Source organism: Xyrauchen texanus, unplaced genomic scaffold (genome assembly GCF_025860055.1).
Source record: "Xyrauchen texanus isolate HMW12.3.18 unplaced genomic scaffold, RBS_HiC_50CHRs HiC_scaffold_53, whole genome shotgun sequence".
In the NCBI taxonomy this organism is placed as follows: Eukaryota; Metazoa; Chordata; class Actinopteri; order Cypriniformes; family Catostomidae; genus Xyrauchen; species Xyrauchen texanus.
In genome coordinates this window covers 66,242-83,063 of record NW_026266500.1, presented here as the reverse complement: position 1 = coordinate 83,063, position 16,822 = coordinate 66,242, and the positions used below count along the sequence as shown (strand labels likewise).

Sequence of the window (16,822 nt, the reverse complement as noted above, 5' to 3'; positions counted from 1 at the left end):
CAAAATTTGCTCTCATCAGAAAAGAGGACTTTGGACCACTGAGCAACAGACCAGTTCTTTTTTTCTTTAGCCCAGGTAAGACGTTTGACATTTGAAGCCCATGTCCAGGACCCGTCTGTGTGTGGTGGCTCTTGATGCAGTAACTCCAGCCTCAGTCCACTCCTTGTGAAGCTCCCCACACATCTGAATGGCCTTTTCCTGACAATCCTCTCCAGGCTACGGTCATCCCTGCTGCTTGTGCACCTTTTTCTTCCACACTTTTCCCTTCCACTTAACTTTCTATTAATGTGCTTTGATACAGCACTTTGAGAACATCCAACTTCTTTTGCAATTACCTTTTGAGGCTTTCCCTCCTTGTGGAGGGTGTCAATGATGATTTTCTAAACAACTGTCAGGTCAGCAGTCTTCCCCATGATTGTGAATTCAACTGAACCAGACTGAGAGACCATTTAAAGGCTCAGGAACCCTTTGCAGGTGTTTAGCTGATTAGAGTGTGACACTTTGAGCCTACAATACTGAACCTTTTCACTATATTCTAATTTTCTGAGATTCTGAATTTGGGGTTTTCATAAGCTGTAAGCCATAATCATCAAAATGATATCAAATAAAGGCTTGAAATATCTTACTTTGCTTGTAATGAGTCTATATAATATATTAGTTTCACCTTTTAAGTTGAATTACTGAAATTAATTAACTTTTGCACGATATTCTAATTTTTCGAAGTTTCACCTGTAAGTGGGGTTAATGTCAATTAACAGTAAAGATGAAATACTACAACTATGGTAAACAGAATAAAACATTTTTAGCCCAGAAAAATAGAAAAAATAGAGACAAGAACAATATATAGCCTATATATTTCATATTGTAGGCCTATCTTGACGTCGGTTGGCGACATAAGCCTATAACCCCGGGCCGGGAGCAGCGATAACAAAAAAAAAAATCAAATAAACAAACAAAAATAAATTAGGTGCAATTAAGCTGATATTTTTTTACTATTCTATTGAGGAATGAAACGAATGAAGAGCTTCCGCTCATGTGAGCGAACACACACTAGAGAAACGAATGTTTGGGCATTTCTCAGTGAGTACACTCATGGCCGAGTGGTAGAACTTACGTTACGATCATGACACGGGTTCAAATCCCGAGCAAACACAGCAATTTTTATATTAGCCTATTAATGCATTTAATACCATATTATTAATGCAGAGATTTGTCTAGTTCTAAAACTGTTACAGCATATAGTTTTTTGCTCATATAATAAAATTACCATACTTCCATTTTACACTAAGGAACAAATATTATCCAACAGAATGACTTTACATTTGTATAATAATTTCAAAAGCAGTTCTATATTAAATAAAGCTACTTCACCAATAGACTATATCAAATATATAAAAATAAGTAACAACTGTTACACTTTTGAATCATGAATTAATATTCTCATAGGCCTACAAATATCCACATTTGTCATCTGAAATGTAGGGTAGCTTTCACTAAGATGTAAATGAAATTATATTTCAATATGCATGGAAACACTTACAGAAATTTTAGCTTGTTACATGCATTTATTTTGATTAAGTAAATCGTTGAAACATCAGATAATCAATAAAACATGAACAATTTTTAGGCAAATCTTTTTGTTGTGTTTATTAGACACATCAACGCATTTTTGAAAGGTGTGCCATTGTAGTTCACTGCCTCATCAAAAGAACAGAAATGTCAGGCCACTGTTCTGTGAAGTGCTGTTCCACACTGGCTCTGTCCTCTACTGATGTGATGGGATTACTGCCAAACATGGACAACCTGGTCAGAGCTGACCCAACTTCTTGATGATACATATCTGCTGCAACAGAGGCATTTGGCAGAAACACTTCATCAATCTTTTTTAGACAATAATCGCACGACCTATTCGATATTCTATAATTAAATCAACAAATCGAATATTCGAAAATCGTGACTCATCCCTACTGCTTTATTAATGTATTCAGTGTAAAACCGGACACCCCCACACAAATGTGGCTTTTTGTTAATGACTGTCCTACTACAGGATTTAACAGAGTAACAGCTCACCACCAGTTACAAAAGACACTGTAACAGTCTGTCACATGCAATTCTAGTTGCATTTTTCATCAATTAATTTCTTAAATTATCCATTGACTATGTTCTGGCCAGCCATCTAGTGTCAAAAATATTTTTGGCCCGATGCCAACCTTACTTGTCGACCCCTGGAATAAAGGAATCAACTCCCTCATTAGAGACTTGCCGCCACCTAATGGCGGTGTTAGTTTCATATAGTTAAAAAGTAGACGTTTCATTTTTTTTCCAATAATTTCATATTTCTACATACAATTTTTTACATTTAAAACATTAATCTCTTAACATAATTTATGCAATTATAATTTGCTGTGTATGTGTAAATCCACATGACACAGGCTAAACAGCCTGGGTCAATCTCAATCCAAAATCTCAATCCAAAAATGTATTATATTGATACCGACTTCCTTTTATTTGGTCATAGTAACCATACACCAAACACAGTGTCTTTGCATTCTGATTGAATTTGTTGACTAAATTTAAGAATCTGACATAAGAGGACAGATGACAATCCTGCATTATATTGTATTATAATGACGATGTAATATAGCACTAAACTTTGACTATAGCCTGCATGTGGCATATTACTAGGAACCTCAAAGCATATTTATGTGTATGTGCATACAGGCCATAAATAACAAATAGACATTATAGAAAATATATTATTCATAAGAATTTAAGTTCATAAAAACATCTAAAACAAAGAATAAATGTATTATTTAAATTTGTATAATGACAACTGTCAGTGCGTGAACAGGCTTTTAGGCTTGAATTTAGGCTATTTCAATAGATTTTTTCAGTCAGTGAAGCCAAATAATTGGGTGACAAATAGCATGCATATAGACTATTAATTTTACAGGCTAACAAATACAGTGTTTGGAAAACTCTTAATTTGAAAAACAATGAATGCATATCCTGCCAATCAGATTTAGCCCCACCCACAGGGGAAAATCGAATATCAAGTCGCTTTTCTGATTTCCGGCAAGAACGGAAAACCAAAAATCAAGTCATAATTTAGTTTTTTCGTTTTTCAAAAAAAAAACGAAAAAAGGAGTAGTTTTCTCGTTTTTCGTTTTTATATATGAAAGCAAAAACAAATGAACGAACGATACCGGACCGTGGCAACACTTCGCAATTGATTTCTTCTTGTCATAAAAAGTGCAAGAAAAAGGGGTAATCACAGGTTAAAAACAGTAGATGAAAGTGGAAATATCAACAGTGGATGTTGTGGTTCGATTTAAGTTGCACTTCCTTGCCTCGTTGGTTTTATAGAGCAGAAAGATCTTGTAGGCAATAATTACATTTTGTAAGCTTCATACACATGAACAGATTGATTTCTCACTTATTCACCATTAAAGGTGCGTACACACTGCCAGCGACTTTATCGCTGCAGGTCGCCAGTTGCTGGCGGTGAAGTCGCTAGTGGGTGTTCCCACTACTGGTTGCCTAGTAACGTTTATAAATGACATTCACGGATGTCATTCCATTGCTGTTGACAGCGAATCTCTTTTCTTGCCACTAAAAATAAATATTTTGGAGGGAAAAGACTAAATATAAATGGAATCAGTACATAAAATGCTTTATATCAAAGATGAATGAGAAACAAGGCGTGCTGTTTGCCATAGCGGCTGTTTATCTGCGGCGAAAATTCAAATGCCGGTCTGTCTGGGTCCATAAAATCCCGTGATCTCAGATACACCTTTCCACGCAGTATTTTTCTTAAAAATGTCCTTGTACGTGGGAAGAGAAATATCATAGAGCACTGGAAAATCCATCTTTCCGTTACTGCAGGAGCTGAGAGAGAGAGAGAAAGGATCACGTGAGCTCTCCGTCTTCTCTCTTATTGGCTGTCGCGTCCGTTAGTCGCTCCAAAGTTTAACTTTTCTCAACTTTGTCGCGTCGCTGGACATGCCCACATCTAGCGCCAATGGTCGCGACAGCTCGTGTCGCCGGAAGTCGCTGTGCTCACATTGAAAATGAATGGTATTGAGTCGCTGTCGTGCGCGATGTCGCTGGCAGTGTGTAGCATTGATTTCCTGAAAATCTAGAAGTTTCTGAAGCACTCTTCGTGTTGACATATGCCTGGAGAACACAGAGCAAGAGGCTATGAGAGCATTTTGAGGCCTTTAACTCCCCTGCAAAAAAACTCCCTTAAAGTCCCTCTGTAGGTGATACCGGAAAGAAACTGCAATCTAGGTGTGATTAGCACCAGGCAAGCTGTAACTAATAAGCACCTTAGCATTGATTTCCTGAAAATCTAGTAATAAAAAATGTGAGGTGCAGTACACTAGAAAAAGACAACCTAAATCTATGAAGTCCCCTGCTGCAGACCTTCCTCACAAACCAACTGCACATGGTATACAGTGGGCTCGTTCAGGATTTGAAACCGGGACCTATCACACCTTAAGCGAGAATCATACCCCTAGATCAACAAGCCAACTATTTTGGACCTATGGGCTGCAAAGTACCTGCCAATGAAAATCCAGAATATATCTCTACTTGACAGTATAAAAATTTGTCATCATCTGAAAGTTGAGCACTGAAAATATGCGGCCAGAGTGTTCTAAATGCGCATACTCTGAACACGCAACGTGCTCATACTATTGGAGTTATTTGCACTAATTAGGTGGCAACACTCGCAATTGATTTGTTGTTGTCATAAAAAGTGCAAGAAAAAGGGGTAATCACAGGTTAAAAACAGTAGATGAAAGTGGAAATATCAACAGTGGATGTTGTGGTTCGATTTAAGTTGCACTTCCTTGCCTCGTTGGTTTTATAGAGCAGAAAGATCTTGTAGGCAATAATTACATTTTGTAAGCTTCAAACACATGAACAGATTGATTTCTCACTTATTCACCATTAATGGTCCCATTGAGATTTGAAGTCGGATTGCTGGATTCAGAGTGCTAGCTACTACACCGTGGAACCTAAAGAGGATGGATCTTCAGCCTAATTCTCACCCACCTTAGTCATTTCAGCAACACTGGCAGTTTCCGAAGCACTCTTCATGTTGACATATGCCTGGAGAACACAGAGCGAGAGGCTATGAGAGCATTTTGAGGCCTTTAACTCCCCCTGCAAAAAAACTCCCTTAAAGTCCCCTCTGTAGGTGATACCGGGAAAGAAACTGCAATCTAGGTGTGATTAGCACCAGGCAAGCTGTAACTAATAAGCACCTTAGCATTGATTTCCTGAAAATCTAGTAATAAAAAATGTGAGGTGCAGTACACTAGAAAAAGACAACCTAAATCCATGAAGTCCCCTGCTGCAGACCTTCCTCACAAACCAACTGCACATGGTACACAGTGGGCTCGTCCGGTATTTGAGCCCAGGACCTCTCGCACCTTAAGCGAGAATCATACCCCTAGACCAACGAGCCAACTTTATTGACCTATGGGCTGCAAAGTACCTGCCAATGAAAATCCAGAATATATCTCTACTTGAGAGTATAAAAATTTGTCATCAGCTGAAAGTTGAGCACTGAAAATATGCGGCCAGAGTGTTCTAAATGCGCATACTCTGAACACGCAACGTGCTCATACTCTTGGAGTTATTTGCACTAATTAGGTGGCAACATTTGCAATTGATTTCATGTTGTCATAAAAAGTGCAAGAAAAAGGGGTAATCACAGGTTAAAAACAATAGATGAAAGTGGAAATATCAACAGTGGATGTTGTGGTTCGATTTAAGTTGCACTTCCTTGCCTCGTTGGTTTTATAGAGCAGAAAGATCTTGTAGGCAATAATTACATTTTGTAAGCTTCATACACATGAACAGATTGATTTCTCACTTATTCACCATTAAAGGTGCGTACACACTGCCAGCGACTTTATCGCTGCAGGTCGCCATTTGCTGGCGGTGAAGTCGCTAGTGGGTGTTCCCACTACTGGTTGCCTAGTAACGTTTATAAATGACATTCACGGATGTCATTCCATTGCTGTTGACAGCGAATCTCTTTTCTTGCCACTAAAAATAAATATTTTGGAGGGAAAAGACTAAATATAAATGGAATCAGTACATAAAATGCTTTATATCAAAGATGAATGAGAAACAAGGCCTGCTGTTTGCCATAGCGGCTGTTTATCTGCGGCGAAAATTCAAATGCCGGTCTGTCTGGGTCCATAAAATCCCGTGATCTCAGATACACCTTTACACGCAGTATTTTTCTTAAAAATGTCCTTGTACGTGGGAAGAGAAATATCATAGAGCACTGGAAAATTTCTAACAGCAAGAATTAGCCATTCATCCATCTTTCAGTTACTGCAGGAGCTGAGAGAGAGAGAAAGGATCACGTGAGCTCTCCCGTCTTCTCTCCTATTGGCTGTCGCGTCCGTTAGTCAGCTCCAAAGTTTAACTTTTCTCAACTTTGTCGCGTCGCTGGACATGCCCACATCTAGCGCAATGGTCGCGACAGCTCGTGTCGCCGAAGTCGCTGTGCTCGCATTGAAAATGAATGGTATTGAGTCGCTGTCGATGCGCGATGTCAGCTGGCAGTGTGTAGCATTGATTTCCTGAAAATCTAGAAGTTTCGAAGCACTCTTCGTGTTGACATATGCCTGGAGAACACAGAGCGAGAGGCTATGAGAGCATTTTGAGGCCTTTAGCTCCCCTGCAAAAAAACTCCCTTAAAGTCCCCTCTGTAGGTGATAGAGGGAAAGAAACTGCAATCTAGGTGTGATTAGCACCAGGCAAGCTGTAACTAATAAGCACCTTAGCATTGATTTCCTGAAAATCTAGTAATAAAAAATGTGAGGTGCAGTACGCTAGAAAAGACTACCTAAATCCAAGAAGTCCCCTGCTGCAGACCTTCCTCACAAACCAACTGCAATTGATTTGTTGTTGTCATTAAAAGTGCAAGAAAAAGGGGTAATCACAGGTTAAAAACAGTAGATGAAAGTGGAAATATCAACAGTGGATGTTGTGGTTCGATTTAAGTTGCACTTCCTTGCCTCGTTGGTTTTATAGAGCAGAAAGATCTTGTAGGCAATAATTACATTTTGTAAGCTTCATACACATGAACAGATTGATTTCTCACTTATTCACCATTAATGGTCCCATTGAGATATGAAGTCGGATTGCTGGATTCAGAGTGCTAGCTACTACACCGTGGAACCTAAAGAGGATGGATCTTCAGTCTAATTCTCACCCACCTTAGTCATTTCAGCAACACTGGCAGTTCCGAAGCACTCTTCATGTTGACATATGCCTGGAGAACACAGAGCGAGAGGCTATGAGAGCATTTTGAGGCCTTTAACTCCCCTGCAAAAAACTCCCTTAAAGTCCCCTCTGTAGGTGATACCGGGAAAGAAACTGCAATCTAGGTGTGATTAGCACCAGGCAAGCTGTAACTAATAAGCACCTTAGCATTGATTTCCTGAAAATCTAGTAATAAAAAATGTGAGGTGCAGTACGCTAGAAAAAGACAACCTAAATCCAAGAAGTCCCCTGCTGCAGACCTTCCTCACAAACCAACTGCAATTGATTTGTTGTTGTCATAAAAAGTGCAAGAAAAAGGGGTAATCACAATTAAAAACAATAGATGAAAGTGGAAATATCAACAGTGGATGTTGTGGTTCACTTTAAGTTGCACTTCCTTGCCTCGTTGGTTTTATAGAGCAGAAAGATCTTGTAGGCAATAATAACATTTTGTAAGCTTCATACACATGAACAGATTGATTTCTCACTTATTTAATATTAAAGGTGCGTACACACTGCCAGCGACTTTATCGCTGCAGGTCAGCCAGTTGCTGGCGGTGAAGTTAGCTAGTGGGTGTTCCCACTACTGGTTGCCTAATAGCGTTTATAAATGACATTCACGGATGTCATTCCATTGCTGTTGACAGCGAATTTCTTTTCTTGCCACTAAAAATAAATATTTTGGAGGAAAAGACTAAATATAAATGGAATCAGTACATAAAATGCTTTATATCAAAGATGAATGACAAACAAGGCGTGCTGTTTGCCATAGCGGCTGTTTATCTGCGGTGAAAATTCAAATGCCGGTCTGTCTGGGTCCATAAAATCCCGTGATCTCAGATACACCTTTCCACGCAGTATTTTTCTTAAAAATGTCCTTGTACGTGGGAAGAGAAATATCATAGAGCACTGGAAAATTTCTAACAGCAAGAATTAGCCATTCATCCATCTTTCAGTTACTGCAGGAGCTGAGAGAGAGAGAAAGGATCACGTGAGCTCTCCCGTCTTCTCTCCTATTGGCTGTCGCGTCCGTTAGTCGCTCCAAAGTTTAACTTTTCTCAACTTTGTCGCGTCGCTGGACATGCCCACATCTAGCGCCAATGGTCGCGACAGCTCGTGTCGCCGGAAGTCGCTGTGCTCGCATTGAAAATGAATGGTATTGAGTCGCTGTCGTGCTGCGATGTCGCTGGCAGTGTGTAGCATTGATTTCCTGAAAATCTAGAAGTTTCGAAGCACTCTTCGTGTTGACATATGCCTGGAGAACACAGAGCGAGAGGCTATGAGAGCATTTTGAGGCCTTTAACTCCCCTGCAAAAAAACTCCATTAAAGTCCCTCTGTAGGTGATACCGGAAAGAAACTGCAATCTAGGTGTGATTAGCACCAGGCAAGCTGTAACTAATAAGCACCTTAGCATTGATTTCCTGAAAATCTAGTAATAAAAAATGTGAGGTGCAGTACGCTAGAAAAAGACAACCTGAATCAAAGAAGTCCCCTGCTGCAGTCCTTCCTCACAAACCAACTACACATGGTATACTGTGGGCTCATCCGGGATTTGAACCGGGACCTCTCGCACCCAAAGCGAGAATCATACCCCTAGACCAACGAGCCACCTTTTTTGACCTATGGGCTGCAAAGTACCTGCCAATGAAAATCCAGAATATATCTCTACTTGACAGTATAAAAATTTGTCATCAGCTGAAAGTTGAGCACTGAAAATATGCGGCCAGAGTGTTCTAAATGCGCATACTCTGAACACGTAACGTGCTCATACTCTTGGAGTTATTTGCACTAATTAGGTGGCAACACTTGCAATTGATTTCTTCTTGTCATAAAAAGTGCAAGAAAAAGGGGTAATCACAGGTTAAAAACAGTAGATGAAAGTGGAAATATCAACAGTGGATGTTGTGGTTCGATTTAAGTTGCACTTCCTTGCCTCGTTGGTTTTATAGAGCAGAAAGATCTTGTAGGCAATAATAACATTTTGTAAGCTTCATACACATGAACAGATTGATTTCTCACTTATTCACCATTAATGGTCCCATTGAGATATGAAGTCGGATTGCTGGATTCAGAGTGCTAGCTACTACACCGTGGAACCTAAAGAGGATGGATCTTCAGTCTAATTCTCACCCACCTTAGTCATTTCAGCAACACTGGCAGTTCCCGAAGCACTCTTCATGTTGACATATGCCTGGAGAACACAGAGCGAGAGGCTATGAGATCATTTTGAGGCCTTTAACTGCCCCTGCAAAAAACTCCCTTAAAGTCCCCTCTGTAGGTGATACCGGGAAAGAAACTGCAATCTAGGTGTGATTAGCACCAGGCAAGCTGTAACTAATAAGCACCTTAGCATTGATTTCCTGAAAATCTAGTAATAAAAAATGTGAGGTGCAGTACGCTACAAAAAGACAACCTGAATCAAAGAAGTCCCCTGCTGCAGACCTTCCTCACAAACCAACTGCAATTGATTTGTTGTTGTCATTAAAAGTGCAAGAAAAAGGGGTAATCACAGGTTAAAAACAGTAGATGAAAGTGGAAATATCAACAGTGGATGTTGTGGTTCGATTTAAGTTGCACTTCCTTGCCTCGTTGGTTTTATAGAGCAGAAAGATCTTGTAGGCAATAATAACATTTTGTAAGCTTCATACACATGAACAGATTCATTTCTCACTTATTCACCATTAAAGGTGCGTACACACTGCCAGCGACTTTATCGCTGCAGGTCGCCAGTTGCTGGCGGTGAAGTCGCTAGTGCGTGTTCCCACTACTGGTTGCCTAATAACGTTTATAAATGACATTCACGGATGTCATTCCATTGCTGTTGACAGCGAATCTCTTTTCTTGCCACTAAAAATAAATATTTTGGAGGGAAAAGACTAAATATAAATGGAATCAGTACATAAAATGCTTTATATCAAAGATGAATGAGAAACAAGGCGCGCTGTTTGCCATAGCGGCTGTTTATCTGCGGCGAAAATTCAAATGCCGGTCTGTCTGGGTCCATAAAATCCCCGTGATCTCAGATACACCTTTCCACGCAGTATTTTTCTTAAAAATGTCCTTGTACGTGGGAAGAGAAATATCATAGAGCACTGGAAAATTTCTAACAGCAAGAATTAGCCATTCATCCATCTTTCAGTTACTGCAGGAGCTGAGAGAGAGAGAGAAGGATCACGTGAGCTCTCCCGTCTTCTCTCCTATTGGCTGTCGCGTCCGTTAGTCGCTCCAAAGTTTAACTTTTCTCAACTTTGTCGCGTCGCTGGACATGCCCACATCTAGCGCCAATGGTCGCGACAGCTCGTGTCGCCGGAAGTCGCTGTGCTCGCATTGAAAATGAATGGTATTGAGTCGCTGTCGTGCGCGATGTCGCTGGCAGTGTGTAGCATTGATTTCCTGAAAATCTAGAAGTTTCCGAAGCACTCTTCGTGTTGACATATGCCTGGAGAACACAGAGCGAGAGGCTATGAGAGCATTTTGAGGCCTTTAACTCCCCTGCAAAAAACTCCATTAAAGTCCCCTCTGTAGGTGATACCGGAAAGAAACTGCAATCTAGGTGTGATTAGCACCAGGCAAGCTGTAACTAATAAGCACCTTAGCATTGATTTCCTGAAAATCTAGTAATAAAAAATGTGAGGTGCAGTACGCTAGAAAAAGACAACCTGAATCAAAGAAGTCCCCTGCTGCAGTCCTTCCTCACAAACCAACTACACATGGTATACTGTGGGCTCATCCGGGATTTGAACCCGGACCTCTCGCACCCAAAGCGAGAATCATACCCCTAGACCAACGAGCCACCTTTTTTGACCTATGGGCTGCAAAGTACCTGCCAATGAAAATCCAGAATATATCTCTACTTGACAGTATAAAAATTTGTCATCAGCTGAAAGTTGAGCACTGAAAATATGCGGCCAGAGTGTTCTAAATGCGCATACTCTGAACACGTAACGTGCTCATACTCTTGGAGTTATTTGCACTAATTAGGTGGCAACACTTGCAATTGATTTCTTCTTGTCATAAAAAGTGCAAGAAAAAGGGGTAATCACAGGTTAAAAACAGTAGATGAAAGTGGAAATATCAACAGTGGATGTTGTGGTTCGATTTAAGTTGCACTTCCTTGCCTCGTTGGTTTTATAGAGCAGAAAGATCTTGTAGGCAATAATAACATTTTGTAAGCTTCATACACATGAACAGATTGATTTCTCACTTATTCACCATTAATGGTCCCATTGAGATATGAAGTCGGATTGCTGGATTCAGAGTGCTAGCTACTACACCGTGGAACCTAAAGAGGATGGATCTTCAGTCTAATTCTCACCCACCTTAGTCATTTCAGCAACACTGGCAGTTCCCGAAGCACTCTTCATGTTGACATATGCCTGGAGAACACAGAGCGAGAGGCTATGAGATCATTTTGAGGCCTTTAACTGCCCCTGCAAAAAAACTCCCTTAAAGTCCCCTCTGTAGGTGATACCGGGAAAGAAACTGCAATCTAGGTGTGATTAGCACCAGGCAAGCTGTAACTAATAAGCACCTTAGCATTGATTTCCTGAAAATCTAGTAATAAAAAATGTGAGGTGCAGTACGCTACAAAAAGACAACCTGAATCAAAGAAGTCCCCTGCTGCAGACCTTCCTCACAAACCAACTGCAATTGATTTGTTGTTGTCATTAAAAGTGCAAGAAAAAGGGGTAATCACAGGTTAAAAACAGTAGATGAAAGTGGAAATATCAACAGTGGATGTTGTGGTTCGATTTAAGTTGCACTTCCTTGCCTCGTTGGTTTTATAGAGCAGAAAGATCTTGTAGGCAATAATAACATTTTGTAAGCTTCATACACATGAACAGATTCATTTCTCACTTATTCACCATTAAAGGTGCGTACACACTGCCAGCGACTTTATCGCTGCAGGTCGCCAGTTGCTGGCGGTGAAGTCGCTAGTGCGTGTTCCCACTACTGGTTGCCTAATAACGTTTATAAATGACATTCACGGATGTCATTCCATTGCTGTTGACAGCGAATCTCTTTTCTTGCCACTAAAAATAAATATTTTGGAGGAAAAGACTAAATATAAATGGAATCAGTACATAAAATGCTTTATATCAAAGATGAATGAGAAACAAGGCGCGCTGTTTGCCATAGCGGCTGTTTATCTGCGGCGAAAAATTCAAATGCCGGTCTGTCTGGGTCCATAAAATCCCCGTGATCTCAGATACACCTTTCCACGCAGTATTTTTCTTAAAAATGTCCTTGTACGTGGGAAGAGAAATATCATAGCGCACTGGAAAATTTCTAACAGCAATATTTAGCCATTCATCCATCTTTCCGTTACTGCAGGAGCTGAGAGAGAGAGAAAGGATCACGTGAGCTCTCCCGTCTTCTCTCCTATTGGCTGTCGCGTCCGTTAGTCGCTCCAAAGTTTAACTTTTCTCAACTTTGTCGCGTCGCTGGACATGCCCACATCTAGCGCCAATTGTCGCGACAGCTCGTGTCGCCGGAAGTCGCTGTGATCGCATTGAAAATGAATGGTATTGAGTCGCTGTCGTGCGCGATGTCGCTGGCAGTGTGTAGCATTGATTTCCTGAAAATCTAGAAGTTTCCGAAGCACTCTTCGTGTTGACATATGCCTGGAGAACACAGAGCGAGAGGCTATGAGAGCATTTTGAGGCCTTTAACTCCCCCTGCAAAAAAACTCCCTTAAAGTCCCCTCTGTAGGTGATACCGGGAAAGAAACTGCAATCTAGGTGTGATTAGCACCAGGGAAGCTGTAACTAATAAGCACCTTAGCATTGATTTCCTTAAAATCTAGTAATAAAAAATGTGAGGTGCAGTACGCTAGAAAAAGACAACCTAAATCCAAGAAGTCCCCTGCTGCAGACCTTCCTCACAAACCAACTGCAATTGATTTGTTGTTGTCATAAAAAGTGCAAGAAAAAGGGGTAATCACAGGTTAAAAACAGTAGATGAAAGTGGAAATATCAACAGTGGATGTTGTGGTTCGATTTAAGTTGCACTTCCTTGCCTCGTTGGTTTTATAGAGCAGAAAGATCTTGTAGGCAATAATTACATTTTGTAAGCTTCATACACATGAACAGATTGATTTCTCACTTATTCACCATTAATGGTCCCATTGAGATTTGAAGTCGGATTGCTGGATTCAGAGTGCTAGCTACTACACCCTGGAACCTAAAGAGGATGGATCTTCAGTCTAATTCTCACCCACCTTAGTCATTTCAGCAACACTGGCAGTTTCCGAAGCACTCTTCATGTTGACATATGCCTGGAGAACACAGAGCGAGAGGCTATGAGAGCATTTTGAGGCCTTTAGCTCCCCTGCAAAAAAACTCCCTTAAAGTCCCCTCTGTAGGTGATACAGGGAAAGAAACTGCAATCTAGGTGTGATTAGCACCAGGCAAGCTGTAACTAATAAGCACCTTAGCATTGATTTCCTGAAAATCTAGTAATAAAAAAATGTGAGGTGCAGTACGCTAGAAAAAGACTACCTAAATCCAAGAAGTCCCCTGCTGCAGACCTTCCTCACAAACCAACTGCAATTGATTTGTTGTTGTCATTAAAAGTGCAAGAAAAAGGGGTAATCACAGGTTAAAAACAGTAGATGAAAGTGGAAATATCAACAGTGGATGTTGTGGTTCGATTTAAGTTGCACTTCCTTGCCTCGTTGGTTTTATAGAGCAGAAAGATCTTGTAGGCAATAATAACATTTTGTAAGCTTCATACACATGAACAGATTGATTTCTCACTTATTCACCATTAATGGTCCCATTGAGATATGAAGTCGGATTGCTGGATTCAGAGTGCTAGCTACTACACCGTGGAACCTAAAGAGGATGGATCTTCAGTCTAATTCTCACCCACCTTAGTCATTTCAGCAACACTGGCAATTCCCGAAGCACTCTTCATGTTGACATATGCCTGGAGAACACAGAGCGAGAGGCTATGAGAGCATTTTGAGGCCTTTAACTCCCCCTGCAAAAAAACTCCCTTAAAGTCCCCTCTGTAGGTGATACCGGGAAAGAAACTGCAATCTAGGTGTGATTAGCACCAGGCAAGCTGTAACTAATAAGCACCTTAGCATTGATTTCCTGAAAATCTAGTAATAAAAAATGTGAGGTGCAGTACGCTAGAAAAAGACAACATAAATCCAAAAAGTCCCCTGCTGCAGACCATCCTCACAAACCAACTGCACATGGTATACAGTGGGCTCGTCCGGGATTTCAACCCGGGACCTCTCACACCCAAAGCAAGAATCATACCCCTAGACCAACGAGCCACCTTTTTTCACCTATGGGCTGCAAAGTACCTGCCAATGAAAATCCAGAATATATCTCTACTTGACAGTATAAAAATTTGTCATCAGCTGAAAGTTGAGCACTGAAAATATGCGGCCAGAGTGTTCTAAATGCGCATACTCTGAACACGCAACGTGCTCATACTCTTGGAGTTATTTGCACTAATTAGGTGGCAACACTTGCAATTGATTTCTTGTTGTCATAAAAAGTGCAAGAAAAAGGGGTAATCACAGGTTAAAAACAGTAGATGAAAGTGGAAATATCAACAGTGGATGTTGTGGTTCGATTTAAGTTGCACTTCCTTGCCTCGTTGGTTTTATATGGAGTGGTGGTGGTGTAGTGGTCTAAGCACATAACTGGTAATCTGGTAATCAGAAGTACACTGGTTCAAATCCCACAGCCACCACCATTGTGTCCTTGAGCAAGGCACTTAACTCCAGGTTGCTCCGGGGGGATTGTCCCTGTAATAAAGGCTCTGTAAGTCGCTTTGGATAAAAGCGTCTGCCAAATGCATAAATGTAAATGTAAATGTTATAGAGCAGAAAGATCTTGTAGGCAATAATTACATTTTGTAAGCTTCATACACATGAACAGATTGATTTCTCACTTATTCACCATCAAAGGTGCGTACACACTGCCAGCGACTTTATCGCTGCAGGTCGCCAGTTGCTGGCTGTGAAGTCGCTAGTGGGTGTTCCCACTACTGGTTGCCTAGTAACGTTTATAAATGACATTCACGGATGTCATTCCATTGCTGTTGACAGCGAATCTCTTTTCTTGCCACTAAAAATAAATATTTTGGAGGGAAAAGACTAAATATAAATGGAATCAGTACATAAAATGCTTTATATCAAAGATGAATGAGAAACAAGGCGCTGTTTGCCATAGCGGCTGTTTATCTGCGGCGAAAATTCAAATGCCGGTCTGTCTGGGTCCATAAAATCCCCGTGATCTCAGATACACCTTTCCACGCAGTATTTTTCTTAAAAATGTCCTTGTACGTGGGAAGAGAAATATCATAGAGCACTGGAAAATTTCTAACAGCAATAATTAGCCATTCATCCATCTTTCCGTTACTGCAGGAGCTGAGAGAGAGAGAGAAAGGATCACGTGAGCTCTCCCGTCTTCTCTCCTATTGGCTGTCGCGTCCGTTAGTCGCTCCAAAGTTTAACTTTTCTCAACTTTGTCGCGTCGCTGGACATGCCCACATCTAGCTCCAATGGTCGCGACAGCTCGTGTCGCCGGAAGTCGCTGTGCTTGCATTGAAAATGAATGGTATTGAGTCGCTGTCGTGCGCGATGTCGCTGGCAGTGTGTACGCACCTTAATAGTCCCATTGAGATTTGAAGTCGGATTGCTGGATTCAGAGTGCTAGCTACTACACCGTGGAACCTAAAGAGGATGGATCTTCAGTCTAATTCTCACCCACCTTAGTCATTTCAGCAACACTGGCAGTTTCCGAAGCACTCTTCATGTTGACATATGCCTGGAGAACACAGAGCGAGAGGCTATGAGAGCATTTTGAGGCCTTTAACTCCCCTGCAAAAAACTCCCTTAAAGTCCCTCTGTAGGTGATACCGGAAAGAAACAATAGGTTACTATCGTAACCCGGTTCTCTGAAACATCGAGTGGAGAGATCCACCTATGGGAAGGGCATCCGCACCTGACCTCTGCAGAAGCATCCAATTACACCAAGTCTGGCCTGACAGACAGAAGCGCGTGTCCAGTGCTCGGTAAGGGACCCGCCCCTTACCAAGTGCATAAAACACGCCGTACGCGCTATCTTACCTCAGTGAGCATATTAAGCTGCTCGTGCAGCAAGCGGGGCAAGCTGGTGGATCTCTCCACTCGATGTTTCAGAGAACCGGGGTTACGACAGTAACCTATTGTTCTCTTTCATCATCTCGTGTTCGAGATCCACCTATGGGAGATATGGACAGCTCCCCGATTGCCCAATACACTACAATGAGGCCCTGAAAGCCAGAGGACGGTCACCTCAAAAGGCGGTGCATGACACGTCACACGGAAACCACCCCACATAGTGAGGAAGCCACTTTAGCAACAAAGAATAGCATATGGTAACATGCATTCGTGAATAAACCTGACCGCACTATCATGGTGAATATATGGTGCCAGGTGCAGAGTAGAAACATGCTTAGTGACTTTAAAGTGCTGGACTAGGCAGCCCAGACTTAAAGAGGGGTGGAGGGCCTAAGAGCACAAAG

At 41.3% G+C, this 16,822-nt stretch overlaps 2 non-coding genes across 2 annotated transcripts; both read right to left on the bottom strand.

Moving 5' to 3' along the window:
• Positions 1–8,828: 8,828 nt before the first annotated feature.
• trnap-ugg (transfer RNA proline (anticodon UGG)) lies at positions 8,829–8,899 on the bottom strand. Its single transcript has one exon. It is a non-coding gene; the product is annotated as a tRNA-Pro (tRNA).
• A 2,114-nt stretch (positions 8,900–11,013) lies between these two features.
• Positions 11,014–11,084, bottom strand: trnap-ugg (transfer RNA proline (anticodon UGG)). Its single transcript has one exon. It is a non-coding gene; the product is annotated as a tRNA-Pro (tRNA).
• Positions 11,085–16,822: the final 5,738 nt, after the last annotated feature.